This window comes from Peromyscus eremicus, chromosome 11 (genome assembly GCF_949786415.1).
Source record: "Peromyscus eremicus chromosome 11, PerEre_H2_v1, whole genome shotgun sequence".
Taxonomy (NCBI): Eukaryota; Metazoa; Chordata; class Mammalia; order Rodentia; family Cricetidae; genus Peromyscus; species Peromyscus eremicus.
The window spans coordinates 36,147,806-36,170,739 of NC_081427.1; the positions used below are offsets into that span (position 1 = coordinate 36,147,806).

Genomic DNA, 22,934 nt, shown 5'->3' on the forward strand with positions numbered 1-22,934 from the left:
ATTTATTTTTAAAAAAAAGGGGGGAAAGAAAAGGAAAAAGCTCTTATCATTATTCCCAATATAGTTGCAATGAGTGTAATTGGACATGAGACTGCTGTTGCAGCTTCAGATTCTAGACCAGTTCTGATACACAAGTACAGTGTTGAAATGAGGTTTTTAGACGTTTTATGTGCTTCTGTCATAATGTATGTATTTAATATCATCAGAAGCAATTCAGTTGAATGATTATTTTTTGTAGACAGATTAAATCACTGCAAAATTATTTGAGAGAGGATGGGAAGGGAAGTGAGACAGGGTTTCATTCCTACACCTAAGCCGGCCAAAGACTCAAGTATGTAACCCAGGCTGGCCCAGAATTTATAGAAGTTCATCTGCCCCAGCCTCCTCAATGCTGGAATTACTGACCGTGAGACACTATGTTTAGTTACAAGAAGATTTTTAGCATATGTACTGCAGAAGCAAGCACACAAGATTTTAAAGCATCATTTTTTGTAAACCACCTTATTGACTGAATGAGAGATTAATATGGCCCTCTAAAAAAAGTGTAATGAGTACCTGTTTATAGTCTCCTCATAAAATGATTTTTTGCTTGTGGTACATTTATAATTGAGAAACTTTTTAAACAGCAGGTTTCTATTTAGTCGAGTTAGTTTCATTACCTCTAGAAACAGTTGAAAACATTGCCATATGCAGGTTGGTGTTCAAGTGTAAGGATGGGAGAGCTTTAATATATTTGTGAAACTATAACAGGTTTGGGAATAATTCAAGAATAGCACAGGCCTAATGATGCTGAATGGAAAAGTCAAATAACAGTGCTGTTGGGGAAAGAGCAGATTTATAGCGGAGCAGTGAGGAAAATAACACAAAAGACCCACAAGGGTACCTGATACACAGTCTCCTGTCCTATACTCAAGTCTTAAACATCAGGAAAAGGAAAAGTATACCTTGAGGGAAGATACACAGAAAGAAGTGAAAGTCTTGGGTGACCCTACAGAAGTCTTTGAAAAAAGTTTACATTACATGAAGAGAAATCTACAGTCCAATTGGTGTTTTGAATTTTTAAATTGGTACAATGAATACAGTATTATCCACTTACTGGATTGAACACTTTCACAGTTCTCATACATAGTCTAGTACTCACTCCAGCCTTGGGGCTGTCCAGATCCATGAGACTTTTGACAAATTCCTAGGCAGGTGAAATCAAGACACCTTTGCCTTTTTGCAGATAACAGATACATGTTAGATGTGCCTCAATTTTGTTGAGTCTTTAAATTTTCGCTAATGTGTTTTTTATTTGATGACCCTGGAGAACTTATGGATCTTTCAGTCCCTCCAACATTTGCTTGCCTTTCTCTTCATAGGAGCTATTCCAGAGTGTGGCTCTCAATTCTATAGTCAGTTCATTTACTTTTACTAGTTCTCGGCTGCCCTGCTCTTGAAATGATCACTGGCTAGTCTGATAAAAAGCCTTCTTGTTTTTAAAAGCTTACATGGGATGTTTTATGTAAGGTTCACTGAAAATTGGCTGAATATTATTTGACTTCTGCTTCTGTTCCCAAATGTTAGTCCTTTGATACAGACAGAAATTACTTATAATTTACCAAAGAGGACACGGCATTTTTGAAGATACAAAAGATGTCAATAGCTTATAGTTTGTATGCTTTTTGTGTCATAAATATTTGTTTATCAGCCAGAATTAACTTTAGGTGGCAGTTTATAACTTAAGACACGGATTCACACAGGTGTTCAGATTTTTTCTTCAACGAAATTATGAAATACATGGATGGGTGTCCTTGCTCTAAGCATCATGTCCTATATGATGAGTCTCCCCATTAAGCTTCTCCCAATAAACTACATTTGTTATTGATAAGATATGATGTTGACAAAGCAGATTATAGCAAAATAACAATTATAGTGGACTCGTGGGAAGAATCAGCGAACAGAGTTTTGATTGCTGTAAAAGCACTATTAGGGAAATGTGGAACATGAATGCATGAGCTAGATTGGATTTTAGTCTAGGGAGTTTGAAAGGCATTATACCTCAGTGTAATCGGCAGTGTGAAAAATTGTCCTTGGATGCGTGACATCATGACAGCAGAGATTTGAAAGCACGCTAGCAGGAGTTATTCATAAAGGGTTTCTGAAAAAGAAGTTAAGGACAAAAGGAAATGTTGGAAATCAGCTGTAGTAAATCTGATTGTAATGGAGGCCAAGGAAAGAAAAGGTAGAAGTGTTCAGAGAGGACTGAGAATATATGTGGCCTAGGGATGGCGTCTATGGGGTCAAATTCTGTGAATGCATATGCAGCCATGTGAAGAGGAAGAAGGGAGCCACATGGGAACATTTAAGAATGAATCTCCCTTTCATCTATAAAACAGCTTTATAAATACTGAGATGGGTAAGATAATGGCGGTAACAGTTTAGCAAGTATTATGATGCCCTAATATGATTTAGAACTTCTAAGATTTATCAGATTGTATGTGTGGTGTGTAGCTTTGTATGTGTGATGTGTGGCATGTGGTGCATGGTGTGTGTGTGTGTGTGTGTGTGTGTGTGTGTGTGTGTGTGTGTGTGTAGAGTTTTCTTAGAGCCAAGAGTAAGGAGCAAGGAGAGAAAGATGCAGGATGAAGGAACAGAGGATGAAGATGGGGTCAAAAGCACAGGAGCGTACTAAAACTATGAGGACAGGAGAAATAGGCACAGAGAGGAGCTGAAAGTGAGGACCAAGCTGAAGCTGTATAGATAGAATTTTGTCATAGAGGAATAAAGTAAATGGGCAAAGAGCATGGTATACTTAGATTCATTTCCCAAAAGTAATTCTCGCCATTCGTAGTTTCTCTTCTGGGCCCCAGAGAAGAATATTATTAAGGCTGGTCCATTAATAATATTTGATACCCCTGTAATCTGATAAGTACTAAATATGCAATTTTCCCTGTCTCTGTTGAGCTTCAAAATCCTATGATTCAAATACCACCAAGCAAACATCTCTTTTTGACTGTTCAAGGACACTTGAAACTAACCACTCTCCCTGCTCCTCACCGTTCTTTTCCTCCTTTTGTCCATTTACCAGTGCACCAAGAAATGGTCTGAAGACAGATCAACTCACTATTATTTTATTCAATTCTAGCATCCAATTAATTCTCATGCCCTGCTAATTTCCCTTTTGTGTGTTGACTGTGTACTCAATTATCTTAAGTGGTATTTGTAACTTCGTTTGTTAAGTTTTATGTGAGTTATCCAGATGCCCTCCAAATAGCTCTGCATGATGGAATCCACTGCCATCTGCCAGGAATAAACTCAACACATGAGTAATATTCATATTCTGCAGATGGTCCCTGAAGTCTCATATTACTCAGATGGAGCAACTGAACAGTTGACATAGCACACATTAGACCTTCCTGCTATGGTATGAATTCCAGCTCAATAGGTACCTAGAGCTTCCTAATTGTCTGCTTTTTCCTAACACCTAAGCTAGGGTGATCTTCTAAAATCTAAGTCTCATTCTGTGAGTCCTCTGTCCAAAAACCTTCAATCTCTCTCACCAACTTCCTACACATGGCCATTGAGGATCTTACCCTTGCTTCCTTCCAGCTTCTCTTATACCTTTCTGCACCGGGGCTGCATGGTTCCCACTCTTCCCTTCTCCTGCTCCTCCACCCTCCTCAACTCACCCCCTATTCCCTCCTACAAGAAGGTAAGGCCTTCCATGGGGAGTCAGCAGAGCCTGCCTGGTACATTCAGTAGAGGTAGGAACAAGACCCTCCAACCACACCAAGGCTGTGTAAGGTGTTTCACCATAGGTAGTGGGCTCCAGTTTTTATCTCCAACTTCTGTTGACGATGAATGTGTTTTCATTTCTTCTAAAACCTTCTTTCATATTCTCACTAGATAACCCCTGTATATCTCCCAGGATCCTCACACCTCATCTTTCTCAGCTCACCTGCTTCTTTCCCCGTGACCACCAGGCTCAGATTACTTTTTATTTTATTATTTTTTTCATTAATATACAAAAAATCATTTTTGTTATGATATTTTCATCTATATATTTCATTGTACTTTCTTCATATTCCATCCCTTGTTACATGCTCTTGTGTACCCCCTTCTCATGGTGGTCCCCTTTCTTCCCCCATATCCTCCCAACAGTTCCCCTCCTGTTTTTATGATATGTCATATATATATGTGTGTGTGTGTGTGTGTGTGTGTGTGTGTGTGTGTGTGTGTGTGTGTAGGGACAGTGGTTAGTTTCAAGTGTCCTTAACAATCAAAAAGAGATGTTTACTTGGTATTTGAATCATAGGATTTCAAAGCTCAACAGAGACAGGAAAAATTGTATATATGTGTGTGTGTGTGTGTGTGTGTGTACATATATATGTATGTAGATGGAAGTTGCATAGATATAAATACATACCCAGGTGCTTTTTTTGTAATTTTTAAATTTATTTTATATGTATGGATGTTTTGCCTTAATGTATGTCTGTGAACCATTTGTGTACCTCTTGCCCTTGTGGGCCACAAGAGGGGATGGGATCCTCTGGAACTGGAGTTACAGTTGTGTGCTGTCTTGAGAGTCCTGGGAGTTGAACCTGGGGAACCTCTGGAAGAACAGCCAGTGCTCTTAGTCACTGAGCCATCTCTCCAGCCCCAGAAGCAGATTTTTTATTGTACTTTGCTACTTGGTCACACATATACTATATAAAATTACAAATGTCCATCTGCTAGAGGTAGTTTTCATAATAAGTGGCAGAATTGAAAGTATTTAGAATAGATATTCTAATTGATATAAATTATTGTATTTATAGGTCTAAATAAATTGCCATTGGGGGAAATACAACAAAGTTATCTATCATCATCATCATCCTTATCATCAGCATTATCTCTTCCTCCAGCTCTATTACTGTACAAAAAATACAGGAATCTACAGACTGGAAGCATCTACTGACTCTGTCATTCTTGAAGAAATATTTTCATATTAACTATACATTAAAAAAACCCAAACTTAAAGGTCATTTTGAGGACCTAGAACAAAACACAAAATCAGATACTTACACGTTTATAATTTAATGATAGTAATTTGCATAATGGAAGGATCATTGCTTTGCTAAATAATTGCCTTAAATAATGTACATCCCTGACATATTTAAGAGTTCATTTATAGGTCATTAACTGCTTGACATACAAGAAAGTGGGATACTTTATACTACTAATCTATCAATAAAAATAAATGAGTAATGGAATTAACACATCTATAATTACAAGTCAGTGGGTAATTAAGTGTGCTTCCACAGGAATTGCTTTCTTCTGACAAGCTATAAGTTACAACAAATCTCAATTTTATTACACATACTACTCTGGCATCCAACTTAATTTTGCAGCTATATAATTGGCAACATTTCCATTCTTCATGTGTTTCCTGGTTGACTTCTCAATGTCTATTTAATAGTTGTAAGTTACAGCAAAGCTAATTTTCAACTTCAGTTGTACAGCAGCCTTAGCGTGATTTAAATTTCTGTAGGTTATTCTTGAAAAGTTCTTTAAGTTGTTGCCTGGTGCAAATATACCCATAGTTCAAGTCTGAATTCATGCTGCTTCAAGTACTTGAATGCTTCTTGGCTCATACAACCATAAAAACACCTCTCTCTGCCAAGCGGCAGTGACGCACACCTTTAATCCCAGCACTGGGGTGGCAGAGCCAGGCGGATCTCAGTGAGTTTGAGGCCAGCCTGGTCTACAGAGCGAGATCCAGTGCAGCCAGGACTACACAGAGAAACCATGTCTCAAAAAAACAGAAACAAACAAAAAACAACTGTAGCTGGAGAGCTTCTCTCCAGGTCCCACCAAGCCCCGCAGTTCCACAACCCATGTATAAAATAATCACTCAGACGTTTATATTACTTATAAACTGTATGGCCGTGGCAGGCTTCTTGTTATCTACTTCTATCTTAAATTAACCCATTTCTATTAATCTATAAGTTGCCATGTGGCTAGTGGCTTACCAGTACCTTACATCTTGCTTGTCATGGCGGTGGCTGGCAGGTCTCTCCCACTCAGCCTTCCACTTCCCAGAATTCTCCTCTCTCCTTGCCCTGCCTATACTTCCTGCCTGGCCACTGGCCAATCAGAGTTTTATTTATATAGAGCGATATCCACAGCAAACAACAACAAAAACACCTCTCTCCATATTCCACATCTACAACACTTTGTAATTCTTATTGATTCTCAACTTGGAATGATCACCATTTCTAGGACTCCTTTGTAAAACAAACCAACAAATGAATAAATATTAAATAGTATTCCTAAATACTATCATTTGTCAATTACAATAATGTCTCTATGTTAATATTATGCTTCATTGTGTACATTTATTCTGTTAAATGCTGTGTTTAATTTTTAAAGAACATTTAATTGCTTTGTATTTCTATTAATATTACTGAAGAATGTGACAAGAGAATGAGCCCAGTCTCACACTCTTTCCTTTTTCTCAGTAGTACTTTATCCTCTTTTCCCTACAAGAATGACTTTGGGGAGGAGGGAATGGTCCCTGTTGAGGATCATACCATAACAACTTAAGGAATAACAGTTGATCCACCATTTCTGTTTCATGTTAATGGGGATGGGGGAAAGCTCAGAAGTCCTCAGTCCTACACAAAGAATTACAGACAGTGAAGGAATGATGAGAGCTGGAAAAATTGCCTTCCCCTGGAATGAGCACAGAAACTGGTTATCCAATACCAAATAATCAGTCCTGAAAACATACATATAAGTAGCATTATATGGAATGAGCAAGTTGTGTTTGTGTATATAGGAACACACACACACACACACACACACACATTTAACAACAATGAATGAAAAAAAGACCATGAATTTGAAATAGGGAATATATGAGGGGTATTATGGGAGAAAAGAGAAGGGAAAATGATGTAATTATAATCTCAAAAAAAAGAAAAAATTTTAAGAGAGAGATTTGCATCATAAACAACTGGGTAATTCCTCAGAAAGCGATGAGCAGCCATGGTTTCCTTTACTGACATGAGATGTGGAAGCGGGCAGCAGGAAGGAAGGATGGATACTGCATTCCATCCCAGACACAGCAGGCAGAGGAAAGGACGCAGGTCAAAATGCTCCTCAGGGCATGAGGGGAACAAGGAAATTGTGGAATAATGGAGGATCCCTATACAACTATCAAGAGTACCCAGAGGCCTTGGCTTCTCAGACTCCCAACAGAGAAGCCCCTAGTGACCCAAATACACTCCACTTCTCACTCTACCATTTTTACTTTGAATTTGAAACTCAGTAACTTCCTTGATTTTCTCCATAATTCTGTGTTCTAATAACCTGGCTACTGGCATCAGAATAAGTGCATGTTTGGCCTCTGTTTCTCATTTTGCTTATAATCTATATAATGATATTTTGCTGAAGCATGATTCTTAGCATACTTTTATCCATAGCCCATCTCCACAGTTACCTTCCAAGAACATGTGTCAATTGGTCGTTACAAACATCATTTTGTAGGTGACAAGGTGAAGGGTTGGTCTGTGTTGGATGGTGACACTGTTGATAAGGTTCTGTTGTCTAAGAGTTACAGACAAGGCGAAAGGAGTCTAGGAATGTAGGTAGCCAGCACCCTGTTCTTCATGACTGCTGGCAGCCCTGACAGCAGCAGAGAGATCAAAGTGAAATGTTTAAAGGCAGTGGCAGCAAGTGATGTCTAAAAATAACTGGCAAAGACTCAACGTTAAACGTTAAATTCAGACTACATGATAGGGACTTCGCTTCACAACTGAACACATGTTCAGTATGACCGGTTTGTCCAAGAAGACCTACAATTTATTTGTTGTTCCACAAGACACACTTTGGAGAACCAGATACATACTATGCACCAGGCTCTCTAATTATAATGCTGTGCCTCCTACCCCTGTGGGATTTCTAGACCTTTGTAACATGACACCTGCCATCAATCCAACCTCATCTCCTCCTGACACCTTGAATTCAGCTACTCTTCTTTCTTTTTTCATATCCAATTAACATACCAACGGCCCTTTTGTTCTTATGAGGCCCTCAAATTTTCACTGCTCAGAAGGTCTTCCTAGCTCTTTGTCCTCCATGTTCCAGTCGCCTGTTCTGTCTCTCAGGGGTCCATGCTGAGTTCAGTCTCCTGTCAGTTCTCTCTTGCATTTGCTGGCATTGTTAGCAGGTGCTTTGAAAGGTTTTCCTTCCTTAGTAGTAAGTTAAAAACGCTAGGATGGACAGATCTGTTCTGTGAGTGTGTCAGGTGACTCCAGGTTCAAGTATGCTGCCAGTCAAGATTAACCATCATATACGGCATCACATAGCAATTATAAGGTAATATTGATTTAAGAAAAAAAACCCATAAATTTTAAGGCAAAAGCTATAATCAAAAAAATTAGCATGAGTCAGTGAGTCTCGACCATGAGTAACCAAATTCAGTTTTAGCTCATGGTTTTATAACAAAGATACAATTGAATGTAATAAAACACTAATTAATATGCACTGTATGAATTATTTCTATAAAACTTAATGTAGATGAAACTAATTGATATTGTTAGATTTGAGTATAACAGTTATTGAAGAAGGGACTAAGAAAAGTCATGGGAGTGACTCAGAATGAGAAATTTTTTCTCTAATGTTATGATTTAAAAAAAATTAGTGATTTTTAAAACTCTTGGAGTTTTAAACCTTCAATTTGCTTAATCATACATACACATATATTTGCTGCACACTACAAATTGTAGATAAAAGCACTGCTGTTTAAATACATCAATATCATTTAGCAAATATAAAATGTGTACACTTTATAAACATGTTTCTTGGCACCTTGCCAATAAAAGATTAAAGGATGGCAAAAAAAAAAAAATACCTCTAGGATGGAAAGAGGTATTTACACTTTCCACCCCTGTAAAGATTAGCATATAGAAAGCACTCAACAGGTACTTATTGATTAGGCAAATTGAATTAATTAGGCCTTCAGTGCCAAGTGCATGAGAAAGTCCTGGCTTAAAGAAGATGAGTTATAGGGTCAAAAAAATATTGAAGTCATTTTGCTATTTCTCATTTCTCTGTACAGCATCCAAAGTGGCTTCTGCTTTTAAAAAATGATCTCACTAATCTACTTACTTATATTGATGCCTCTTTGGGTCTGATGAGGCCAAAACCTCAGAGTTACTTGTATGTATCATGTGCGTTGGGGTCACACTTGCTACACACTTGTTGCCTCCTAAGTGAGCTTGTCACACACCATGGAAATGAATTAGTGAAAACAAGGTCACAGAGCCTGTAAACAACATCTACTGAAACCTGTTGGGAATTAATCGTACGTTATACTGAAAATTTCTAGTGAGTCCCATAGGAACGCATCCTTGTTCCAACACGGATGGTTTGGATCTGGGCACATGGAGGAAGGAAACATCTTCTAAATGACAAGAACTGCAGGAGAAGCCCTAGGAGACTGTAGATGCTGCGTTGTTTCCTGCTACTTCATTCTCTTCTGGTGCCTGGGTTTTTGCCTCAGTTTACCTCTCTCTCCACTTACTCCTGAATGACTGTCTGCCTAGTACCTTGACTGAAATTAGGTTTGTCATGTTGTAGTCGACTGTAGTAAGCAGCTAAAAGCATTATACTACGTCTGACTATAGCTCACAAAAGAATCCAGTGACTCCCATGGCCCAGTGGACATCAAGTGGATGCAAAGGTGGGGTATCTCAGTCCTTGAGCATTGGCAGTGTTTTGTCTGTGGAGCACTCGGGAGTAAGAATGATGGTGAGGGTAACTACAGCGTGTGTGGGGCATTCCTCTCACTATTTCATATATCTTACTCATGTCAAAATTCAAATAATCTTTGTGGTTGAGTCCATTACTGTCCATAGTCTACACATTAGCAGACTAAGGCTGGGAAGGCACAGATATCTGCCTAAGGTCACATATTCATTGAGCCTTAGGTTCAGTGCTGTCCAATTCAAACTCACACTCAACTGCTCCCTGATTTCCTCTTCCTCATCTTCAGCTTAGCACAGTCCAAGTGCCCAAGAGAAGATAGCTTGTATGTAGCTCTTCCAATTACTTTTGGCATTAAGAAAATCCCAGAGAAAGACTTGGGAAAAAATGACAGGAATGAGGGAAACGGTTGCTGGTATACATTCTGCTCACACTTATGGAGCATCGCCAACAAGTTCAGTGGAATCTTGGAAGTGTCTTCCAGAAGAGCTTCAGATCAGTTCTCTGGACACCAACTACAAGAAGTATTCGGAGACCTGTCACTTTTGAAATATAGCAGAACAAAACCTGGAAGTTGTCATAGCTCTTGTCCCTGGGATATGGGAATTCTGATCATCCTCAGGACTGTGAAGCTTGGAAAGGTACGAGACTGATAAACTCTGAAGCAAAATGCCACTGAAAATATAGTGCATGCAGAGTTTGGGTACCCACGAATGAACAGAAGCCGGACTCTTTATTTGATAACCTGCTCTAAACCTACTCTCCACAGCATTCTCCCAGGAAGCACTATGTTGGGTGCAGAGGGAGCAGGTAGATAATAAAGGTGATTTCCCATGTGTGATGTAGCAAACTTTCTTATCAGACCATCTTTGGATCACCAGCCCCTAAATAATGGCATGGAGATGTCTTATTAATTATGAAAGCTTGGTCTTTAGCTTAGGCTTGTTCCCAACTAGCTCTTATAGCTTAAATAATCAACCTACTTCTTCTATTCATCTACATTTTGCCACGTGGCCCTTATTTTTTTAAGCTATCCTTCACTCTGTATGTTTGACTTGTTCTACATCTTGCTGGCATCTCTCAGTGCCTAGATTCATCTCCTCTTTTTCATTTTCTCTGAAGTCCCACCTATCCTCTCCTGCCTAGCTATTGGCTCTTTATTAAACCAATCAGAAGGTGTCTGGACAAAGACTCATCTTCACAGTACCCAAAGAGATTATCCCACAGCAGTGTGACTTACTTCTTTTATCAGATAAGTCACCATATAGGACTTAGGAATGCTCATAGCATTCATGAGGGCAGAGAATGCTTTTCTGAGTTGGTTCTCACTGCCCTAGTCTTGACAACTTTGCTTCAGCTCCCTTCTCACACTTTTGATGGTCTGCTGTGTCACTGGGAAAATGGGGACCTGCAGACTGAATTTCACAATATGTTTATATTGGCCAGCTTCCCAATGGACGTGAATGGTTGAAGGCACTAACTGCAGATTGGAGACACGTAAACGGAGAAGGTATTTCTATGCTATCTCTGTATCCTAGGTGATGGAAATTATCTTAACAGTTGTCAGGGGCTCTTCTGCTGCCCTGTGTAGGATGCAGCCTCTCCCAAGAACCCTTCCTGAAGGGGAAGAATTCAGCATTTGGTGAGCATAATGCTTAGCTTGCCTTCTGTGGTCTGTTTCTCTGTCAAGCTGTAGAATATGAGCTGGTTCTCCTCTGTGGCTCCAGCCAGCTTCTGCAAGCAGATGACCATGGCTGCAGTTTCTAATGGGTGACCCTTGCCCTTGGCCTCTTGTACCATTTCCCCCTCCAGCCTCACTGCTCTTCGGATGAGAGCAGTCTCCTGAAGTCACTAATTTCTAGGCTGACTCCTTATGTCCAGTTCAGATTAGAAATCTTCTCTAGCTGCAACATGTCACCTTGAGTCAAATTTTCTTTGCTCCCTCCCTCCATTCCTCCCTTCATCTCTTCCTCCCTTCCTCCCTCCTTTCCTCTCTCTCTCCCTCCATCCCTTCCTCTCCTTTTCTTCCTCTTGTCTTTCTTTCCATCCCTCTTTCCCTCCTTTTTTTCTTCCCTTCATTTGTCTGTTTGAAAAGGAGGTGGAGGCAGCATCTCACTGTGTAGCCCTGGCTTACCTAGGACTTGGTTTGCAGACCAGGATGGCCTTAAACTTCCAGGAATCCTCCTGCCTCAACCTCCTGAGTGCTGGGATCAAAAATGTTGTACTGTTACGTCCTGCTGTGGTCGTTAATTTAGACCTTGATGACTTTAACTGCCCCATCCCTTGTATCTAGAATAGAGACTATCTCCTATTTCTTGGTGATTCTATTAGAGATGTAAAATTGATAAATGAGAAAATAGTGGAAATGAATATGTGGATTGTTGTAATCAATATATTTAAAATGAAAAGAGGGAAACAAACTACTGAGACATTGAAGGAAAGAATTTTGGTATGTTCAAAGAATTTAGGAATATTTGAGACATAAAGGAGAAATTGTTAGGCAAACAGTAGCCGGTGTAATTTCCAAATATCTGAAAAAATGAAATAGAGACAGAGACAAGGAAGATAAATGTGTATGTGCTTGGGGACTACCTAGTTTCTTCATGAACATGTATAAACTTGATGTCTGAGGGTTGTGAAGGTTAAACTGAAAGATAGTAAGGTCAGAACTACAAAGGGGCTCCATATCAACACTAAGGAGTTTAGATTTATGCTGCAGAACTATTTAAAAATTATAGACAAGGAAATTCAATGCACATAAAAGTTTCTGATACCCTGACGTGTCATTCTGTGAGAAAAACATGCGTTTTATGATCACTTAGTGTCAACATTTTGCTTATTTTCTTACAAAACCCAACTCTCTATAATATTTCATCTTGTTAAAAAGGCTTTCAGTGGCGACTGACGCTTCACTGTGAATGTTTTGAGGAATGCTAATTGGATGATGCCTTCAGGTTTTAGGCTGCTCCACTCCAGTAAACGTGAGGCACCCTTTGTTTTCTTTCTAAGCAGAGGGCTGCAGTGTGACAGTTGTCGGAGATTGGGCAGTAATCCGATTGAGGGACTACAGTTGCGCAGAGAACAGGAGATTGCAGGGATGCAGGGCAGATGTGGGCTTTACAAGTGTCACTCTAGGATCTTTGTTAAGCCTGCCTTATGTCCCTGATGGCTAGAAGAAAAACTGAGACTAGGGCTTATGCTGAGGGGTAAGGGCAAATCGTGATCATCTGGACCTTAGAAGCCCAGAGAGGATGTTGCAACATGTGCTCAAAAGGATTCTTTTGAACTGTGGCATTACCTCTTTTTTGCCCCTTGAGGTTTTACGTGGTTGGCTTAAATGCCTCGGTGCACATCATCAGAAAATACAGAGGCTGACTCAAGGTTTCTGCAGATTACCCGTATGGAGAAGTCACCCCGGCCGGCTTCCAACATGGGCTGTTTTTGTCCCTCTGTGGTTGTACGGGAGCCTAGAACACAGTCAGTCCTAGCAGTAAAGAGGCTGGTTTTCTTGTTGTTGTTGTTGTTGTTGTATTGCATTTTATGTGGACAGTCTCCCTGTGTTGCCCAAGATGGCCTCAAGCTCCTGAACTAAAATGGTCTCCCTCTTCCCACCTATCTCAATCCCCATGTATATGCCACCATGCCTCACTTATTTTTGAGGCCCTTTGGCTTTATGTTTCCAAAGCATGACTTCTGAATACAGGGACATGGTAAGGATTTCTGGGTCTTGTTCCTTTTGAGAATGAGTCTCACTGTGTATCTCAGATTGGCTTTGAACACATGATCTCCTTTTCTGGTGTTTTGAGATGACATGCAGGCACCACCCACCTTGCCCTGCTATTTGGATGGATTTTGCTTCATCCAGATATATAGATTTATGCTTTGTGCCAAATTTGAAGGAAAAAAAAGATTTTTCACCAACTATTGGAGTAGTTTTCTAAGCCTGTCGTGGTCTTTCTTCAGAGACCTCAGGATGCAAAGGAAGAGCCCTTTGCTATAGATTGAAACTGCTTTCTGCCGGTTGGGAATGGGTCTCCTGGATCATTGATTGCTCTCTCTACATTCTGTTATTGAGATTTTATTTCAGCCATTGTAAGGTTTCTACTTTTTTCACTTGTCTCTGGCATATGGATGAAAGTGCTTTTGTGTTTGATACTACCAATCATCAAAGGTGACATAAAAGGGGACAGCAGGGACTGTGGATATAGTTCAGTTGGTAGAATGCCTGTCCAACATTCAGGAGGCCCTGGGTTCGATTCCCAGTACCTCATAAAATGGACATGGTGGTGTTTGTCCATAATCCTAGCTCTCAGGAGGTACAGACAGGGAAAAAAAAAAAAGCCAGATATGGCAGTCCACACTCTTAATGCCAGCACTCAGGAGGCAGAGGCAGGAGGATCTCTGAATGTTTCAGGATAGCCAGCAAGGACTACATAGAAGGACTGTCTCAAAAAATAAAAAGGTGACAACATCTTTGTCATAGATTTCTAGCATCTGCGTCATCTAGATGTTGATATCTGTCTTTTCATTCTGTTTCAGATCTTTTTAGCTCTTGTATGACAAGTGATTTTCATTTAAAACTTGGAAGTTTGGGATGTTAAGTTTTACATCTCTGGATTCATTTAACATTTCTTCCCTCCCTCCTTCCTCCCTTTCTCCTTCTTTCCCTCCCCCGCTCCCTTCCTTCATGTAGTTTAGACTGGACTGGAACTCACTATGTAGCTGTGACCTTGAAACTCCGCCTCCACTTGCTTTTTACCACCCGACCGCTGAGATTATAGATATGTACCACCACACCTATAAGAACATTTAGCATTCATATAACCAAAATCTTTGCAACCACCCCCACCAGTTAAAGCTGAAAAAAGTTCTTTCTGTTCCCACATGAGCCAAATGTTTGTCCAGGTTTGTTTAGATTTTCAGTGACGTCATTTTCTTTCACTTTCACAGCTTCATCCACTTAAAATTGGTTTGTTCTATGATATTAGGAGCGGGTTTTTTGTTGGTCTATTAACCTATGGTTTTAGGGAAGGGATTCTTGGATGTATTCAAAACCTAAAAATCTACACAAGTATCCTCAGTGCATTTCAAAATGTTGATGCAGCCACAGGAAGTGGACCTTCCTCCTGTCACCTGTGCCAGTAGGACCAGCCCTTCCTGTGAGTGTCTCTGCATTTCTTTCTCAATCCCAGTTGAGGATAATGGGAAGGAAACCTGTGTGAGCTGTCAGTCAGGCTCGTCAACACCCCAGGGGTCAAGCTAAACAGCCCATTTTGATGGAGAAGGATGCCCTGAGTTGGAGTGAACAAGAATATTGTTGGGGCATCTTGCCAAGTCTCCTATCATTCAACATACCCTTCCAAGGTCAGAAATACAAGTTGACTCTGTTGAAATATTAATGAAGTGATTTGCTTAAATCATCTTGATTCAGATTTAGGCAAGATCTGAAAGACAAACAAGAGTATATTGTAACTCTTTCAATTTATCCCCTTCCCCCTCCCCCTACAAAGGATAGTCTTTTCTAGGTGCTCTATTGTTGGGCCAACATCATTCTTTCTACTTGTTTGGATACCAAGCTTCTGTATTACCATCCTCCTGAAACAAATGAGCCAGAGTGGTGCTGCCATCTTTGGACAACTGGTAACAATTCTTGGCGTTTGACATAACACTGAATACAAGTCTTTCTAATCCTCCTGCCTCTCTTCTCCTCTCCTTAACATTCTAAATCTTCAAAACCATAAACACAACAAAACAGCATGTGTTCTTTTTTTCATTCTTGATGAAATGAAGGAAGAACTCTTTTTAATCAACTGTGTAAGAAATGGGAGCAAATTCAGAAAGGGGAGGCAAGATCATGAATTTGAGGCCAATCTGTGCTAGAGACTATATCTAAGCAAAACAAAGCAAAACAAAAACAAACAAAAAACCCAAATCACAGAATAGAATCTTATTGCTAAAGTGAAATAATTATAAATAATTCCATGGAATCGATGTAATAATGCTTTCACTATCAGGAAACAAACAAAAATGACATTAAGAGCTTTCAACTAGTTTTTGGCCATCTTTCTTCCTAAACTTTATATAATGATGCGAATTTAGGAAATATCTGAAAGTCATATTTTGCAGCATTTGTGAGTTAGAGAAGAGAACTGCATGAAAGAAGAAGTTACTCGATATCCTTTGTTGTTAGTTCCCTGGAGTTACAGACATACTGATTTTGGAGTAGGGCTCACGTTGGCTACTTCTAACGCAATAAAATCCTGTTTATTGAAACTTGCCTTGTCATTACCTGAATGTTTATTGCTACACAACCCCACTGTGGATTAAAAGAAATAAGTCAAATATTACAGTGCTTTATAAATATCAGTGCTGCTTTATAAGCAATTCCCAGAAAGAAGACGGCACAAGATAAAGGTGCTTCCTCAGCTTCCTGCTCTCTCTGGGCTGGAGAAGGATGCTAAAACCCAATGAAACCAGAAAGTACTGGCATTTTCCTTGTGGTGTGCTTTCCATTAGAGGCACTCTGCCAGAGACCCAGGCGGCAGAGCTTATTTAGTGCCAGCTATCACCTTCAGCATGCCAAGAATCTGTTGAGATGAAAACCCCCAGAAGCACTGCATCCTTCGAAAGATGGATTTTGGTCCAGACAGAGGGCTGATCTATGGTCATATGTGCATAACTCCAGAGCAGATGAGTTTCTTCACCAGAGAAACAGGGGAACCCAGTTACTATTGGTAAGTTGGGAACAGAAGCCTGATACCTGCAAGACAAAAATGAGAAACTTCCTAAGTAATACATGGAAATAAACTAGAATGTAGGTGCTATCACAAACACCACACACACACACACACACACACACACACACACACACACATCATACATACATTCACCACACACACACACACACACACACCACATATACACATATACACATACACCACACATACATGCACACATGCACACATGCACACCACACACACACACACACACACACATGCAAATACACACACACATCATACACACACCACACACACACACACCACATACAGACATATACACACACCACACACACTACACACACATGCACACACACCACACACACACGCACACATGCACACCACACACATACACACACAAATACATACATAGAGGGGGTGGGGTGGTGGTGAGCGCTCTTTAAGGCTGGACTGTCACTGAAGCTGAAAAATAATGTTTGGCAAACAGAAGTGAACAGTGCTCTAGAGTCAAAGAAGAGTTAAACCAAGTCTAAGACAAAATGGTGTTCTTCAGACACAGCAGGGCAGCTGCACACTTGAACTCACAGCAGCTGTGACAGCATGCACAAGGCTGTATGAAATCCAGGCAGACAAAAATCCCAGCAGGGAAGGGGAAGTGGTCCTGTCCCTAGATGAGAAGCTGCTGGTAATTAACAGCTATTTTCTTTAAGGGTGTGGCCCCTGGTACACTGAACATCTTCCTGTGGATGGCCACACATCCAAGAGTGTATAGCCAGAACTAATGTGTGAGTATGGAATGGGGTGGGGTGAATATGCTAAAAATACAATATGTGTAGAATATTACTTTGACTACGTAAAGATGTGTTACATTTGTTTAAGCTGCATTTGTTTACTTGTATAAAGATGTGTTGCTGTTTTTTCTTGCCTGACTAAGACACCTCATTGGTCTAATAAAAAGCTGAATGGCCAATAGCTAGGCAGAGGAGGGGTAGGAGGGACTAGCTGGCAGTGAGAATAAGAGGAGGGATCTGGGGAGAGAGAGAGAGAGAGAGAGAGAGAGAGAGAGAGAGAGAGAGAGAGAGAGAGAGAGAGAGAGAATGAGGAGCAAATGTGGGAGAAAGAAAGGGAGATGCATGGGGCCAGCCAGGCAGTTGCCAGACAGCCAGACACAGAGTAGGACACACAGAATGAAAGGAAAGTAAAAAGCCCCAAGGCAAAATGTAGCTGAAGAGAAACAGGTTAATTTAAGCTAAAGAAAAAAAAAAAAAGCTAGCCAGAAACAAGTGTAAGCTAAGGCCAAGCATTCATAACTAATAAGGAGTTTCTGTGTCATGATTTGAGAGCTTGATACATACATGTATGTATATATGTACATACATATATAAAGATAACATAAAGATTAGAGAGACTGCTAATAGGTCCCAGGCATGTCCACGTATCTCTGACAAGAAAACATTCATAAACTCAGGCATTCTCAGTAGCTTGTTGAGATCTTTTTATGTATATGGTGAGGGAATATATTTATCCAATGTTTATCCAGCAAATAACCTTATTTGTACAAGTCTTGGCTAAGGATCCTAGTCAAGAGGTATATTGTTATAAAATCACTTGCAGACAGTGGCCTGCAAACAATCACATCCCTGAATTGCTGCAGAGAGGAGGGTGGATGATCCATCCGGAAGTCAAGAAGAGAAGAGAGACTTCACATTGCCGTGTCCCATTGTGCCCTGGGCTATATCATTGTTGCCTTGACATACCACAGGTATGGAGGCTCAGGGACTTGCCTATAACCACATTAGCCAGGTCTTGCCACACATGGTCTCCACTTCCCAACAGCAGGCCAGGTTTAATGTGTTTATGTTCACATTTCCTCAGCTGCTTAAATGCCACTTAGAAAGGCCATTCTGGTGCCACGGCTCCAGTCCCTGCTCCAGAGGGGCAGTATCTTCTGGTCCTAATCAATGGGCACCAATGACAGCGCCCAGCAAATTCCCACCTCTGTGTTGTTTCAGGTCTCACTGAGGTCACCTCAGCCTCATGCTGGTCTTTTCTTCTGAGGTTCCCCAATGGGTACTTGATGTGGCCAAGCAGCTCCTTCTATTAAAATCATGCACACCTTTTTTTTTTTCCTAGTAAAGTTATGCTATGTATTTTTAATTAAAAAAAAAAAAAAACAAGAAAAGGGCAATGTAAATTTTCTAGACATTATTTCTTAAGGAAATATTTACCTACCACTTATCCCCGTGATGGCTTCAAGGTTTTTCCATATTACAGTAATCCCTAAATGCCAGAGGTATTCTGGTCTGTATCACTACTCACCTGGCACTTCCTTCTTTGGGGACATTCTAAAATACATGCAATTACTTTATTCCACAGTTGGCGTCTCTGCCATATTCTGAAAAGGCCAGTGTTGTGTTGTATCTGTCTGTCGCAGGAATATTGGAGTTCAAGGAGTAAATGTTGGAGGCTGGAATCTCCAAATGCAATTAGACATACCTCTCTCACAACTTTCTTTGAACTCCAAAACAATTCGTACTCTGTTAGCTTGGTGTCCTTTTGACACAGGAAGGGTAGACACAGAAGGAAGTTGCATTTTCACTGTTTCTTCTCATCTTCCTTTTCTCCCTTCCTGTTTACTTTGGTAAGCAATATTCTTCCTAACAAGGAATTACTTTTAATTCTTTGAAAATGTACTAGTTTTTGGCACATTGAAAAAGCCAAGCTGACTAATATAGGTGTCTCGTTGTTTGTTTTGCTTTGCTTTCTATTTTTGAGATAGTATCACATATAGCCCAGGCTGGTTTCAAACTCTCAGTGGAGCTGAGGCTAGTCTTGAACTCCTGATCGTTCTGCCTCTATCTCTCAATTTTCCAGGCATGGGCTACCAGGCCCTGCTTGAGTACGGTTTTATATAACATGTTTGATTTTTTTTTTTCTTACAAAGAATTCTAGAAGTTGAATTTCTTTCTTTTTTTTTTTTTTTTTTTTTTTTTTTTTGGTTTTTCGAGACAGGGTTTCTCTGTGTAGCTTTGCGCCTTTCCTGGAACTCACTTGGTAGCCCAGGCTGGCCTCAAACTCACAAAGATCTGCCTGGCTCTGCCTCCCGAGTGCTGGGATTAAAGGCATGCGCCACCACCGCCCGGCTAGAAGTTGAACTTCTAAGTGTTCTCATCACTCTCCATTTGCTCATAAAGGGCCACATCTTCAGACTTCACAATGTGCTATGCCAAGTGCGACTTTGAAACACATTCTTTCCACAAAACAACAAACTGAAGCTCTGATGGATGGGTCCAACACTCAGACTGTCTCGTAGACACAAGGATATGTAAAATGTCAATGACTTGGGTATGAGGATCATACAATGATGCCTGAAGACAGGTGGATGAGTTCAACATGCAATCCATTTTGAAAGGAGAAAGAAGGAAGGTAGAAGCTTCATTTCAGTTTAGAGTGTTCTGACTGGAAGACCTGTCAGTCATTCTCAAGATGATTCTTGAGTTCTGCCTGTGTTCATGGAGTGAATTATAGCGAACAATGAATCCCGTAAGGTATTTAGCTCCTTACTAAGTTAAAGGCATTTCTATAGTGCTGACCGGGTCACTTTATGTTAGTCCACTAGCACCCTTGCCTGACACCTCCCTGTTCCTGTTTCTTCCCTTGAATTTGCCCATAAACTGTTAGCAATAAACTATCTTCTACCTCATAATGCAAACATTACTTAAAATAATATTTGTATTTACTCATTACTCTGTTTACACAGAGTATATGTATGAAATCTAAATAAATTCTAAATTCAAATGAGTTAAATATTTCTTTTTTTTTCCCCTTTCCAATGTCAGTGAACTGAACAATGCTGAGTTTTAAACAAGATTTTATTGTTGTCATCTTTGATTTATATTTGTGTGTGTGTCTGTGTGCAAGTGTGCATCTGGAGGCTGTGTGCAGGTTCATATGTGGGCACGTGTGTGAAGAAAATCTCACACTGTGTGTATGAGTGGAAAACCTCAGGTGTAATTCTTGTGCTGTTGTTTGCTTTGTTTCATGCTGTTTATTTACTTTTTTTTATTTTGAGGCAGAATCTCCCTGTATATCCCTGGCTGGCCTGGAACTCACTATGGAGATCAAGCTGACTCTGAACTCCCAGAGATCCTCTTGCTTCTTCCTCCCAAGGGTTGAGACTAAAGGTGTGAGCCACCACATCTGTCTTGTTTTGTTTTTCATCTTTAGTATATCTGTGTGTATATGATATATGTGCATGTGTGTGTGCTCATTTGGTGTGTTTGCTCCTTTGAGTGTGTGTGTATGTACGTGTGCACATGCCAGAGATTGTGCATGCATGCCATTCCATTCCGTGCATGTGGAGGTCATAGGACAACCTTGCCTTTTCCCTTTCAGCTAGGGTCTATTGCTCACTGCTGTATATGCCAGGTTAGCTGGCCTGCAGACTTCCATGGATTCTACCATCTCTGTTTTCCAGCATGCGGTAGGAATTCTGAAATTACAGACTTTCTGGATCCCAGGCACTGTTTCCAGAAATCATTAAAACACTACTACTCAGATACCATCTGTGTTTTGTTCTCATGCTCTTGCAAACCCATGGTGACATTTTCCAGAGGCTACACATGGTGTTATGACACATAGCTCCGATTCTGGAACAGCTGGGACCCAGGTATCTGCTCTTCAGCCAGGCACTAAAACAATTTGTAGGGCTGGGATATGGCTCGGTGATAAACTGCTTGAAACCTTACCAAACAAAAAGGACAAAATCTTGCAAACAGGTAAAATGATGCCATCCTTGAAAAATAATGCTCTATTTTTCTAGAAAGGTGTCACCTACTTTGATAAAATGATAGCATAACGATTGCTGACATGATTTTAAAATGAGTGAATGAACAGATGCTCTTAATTTTCTTATTTCCCCTTTGGTAAATTCTCAGAGATAAAAATCCACAGGAGCTACAGCCTTTTCAGCCCCTCAATTTGAGTTTTAGAGTTGTTATTTCAATAGTCATCAACCCTCATTTGATCATCTATTTTTAATGTTTTACCTCTGGGAGACTGACCCTTAATGACAAGGTATATGTTGACTTGTTCTCTATTTTTTTTCTAGTCATTCCATGTTGCCCACTCACAGAGTTTTCTTCAACTGACTCATTTTTGCCCCGGGAAAATAAGAACATGGAAGAAAATGAAGACAGACTAATGTAATAGAATAGGAACCAGGGGTAGTCCTAGATGTGGGCCAAAGAAAAATAAATTCTATTCTGGGCTCATAAAATGAGAGAGGAAATGAGGTATTTCCAGACTGTGTTCCACAGACCTTTGTGGCTCTGAGGGGCAAATGAGGGGTCTGAGTGGATGGACTTCCTCCTCTCTGTGCCAACCAGAAAAAGCCCTGGGTTATCTTACAGATCAATGCTTAGGATGGAAACACATTTGATAAAAGACTTTGTACAAAAACAAAAACAAAAACAAACAAAACAAACAAACAACAACAAAAACGAAGCCACTGGACAGATTGATTTTTGAGGCTTCTCTCGGCTCCGATGTGGACATAAGAGCAGGACTCTCAAGGAAATGTATCTACCTCCACTACGACAGGGTAGGCTTGCTGTCTGCTCTGCACTTTGTGAGTTAAGAAGGGACCACCAATGAATTTGGGCTAGAGACAGATCTTAAATGAGGAATATCGGTAGAGAGCCTTTGTGTTCCACTCATGATCTGGGCCTCTTCAATACTAATTCAACCTTTTGGCTGGCTGAACAGAATCTCACTCTAACAGTGCGCCCTTCTCTCTTTAATGGGGCCACAAACTTCTGAGAAGCAATTTTCCCTTGATCCAATAGAATATGATTGAGTACCAATTTCCAAAACTTGGGAGAGGTGGTTTCTTTTCTCCATGAGCTGGAGTTTATGGAACATTTGTTCTGCTGTTCAGACGGAAAAAAAGAAAATGAGCTGCAAGATCTACAAAGCTATTGAAGTAGAGGATGGTTTTCAGATGAAGCAGAGTAATAAAATATTGCAATGAAGTAGCATTTCGTTCCCTCAAGGGAGATTTTCTTATATTGCATCTCCATTCTCTTTGCCTTAACTTAATAAACTATTTAGACAAGTCACTATTTCTATTTGACAACATCGAAAATTGAGGCTTGGCGATGTGGACCTACCTGTATGAATCCACCGGTGTCCACAAAGACAGAGCTGGACTGCCCAGGTTTTGATCCTCATCTGGTTGGTTGTTTTACAACCAGGAGAGTGGGTCTCGTTCTCATAATAGAGACTGACCCAGAAATATGTTTAATAACAAAATATTTCCTAAGGAAACATGGCGTGTACTTGTTTCCATCTCTAGTCCACTTTCAGTCTTCCACCACACAAATCTTGCATGCTCCCTTTTCATGTCAATTAGCACATATATGTTAGTGAAATCAACTTCAAATAAGTTACAATAAACATCTATAT

General features: G+C 40.2%; 1 non-coding gene across 1 annotated transcript; it reads left to right on the top strand.

The window, feature by feature from the left end:
• Positions 1-13,929: 13,929 nt before the first annotated feature.
• Trnav-aac (transfer RNA valine (anticodon AAC)) lies at positions 13,930-14,003 on the top strand. The gene has a single exon. It is a non-coding gene; the product is annotated as a tRNA-Val (tRNA).
• The last annotated feature ends 8,931 nt before the right edge of the window (positions 14,004-22,934 follow it).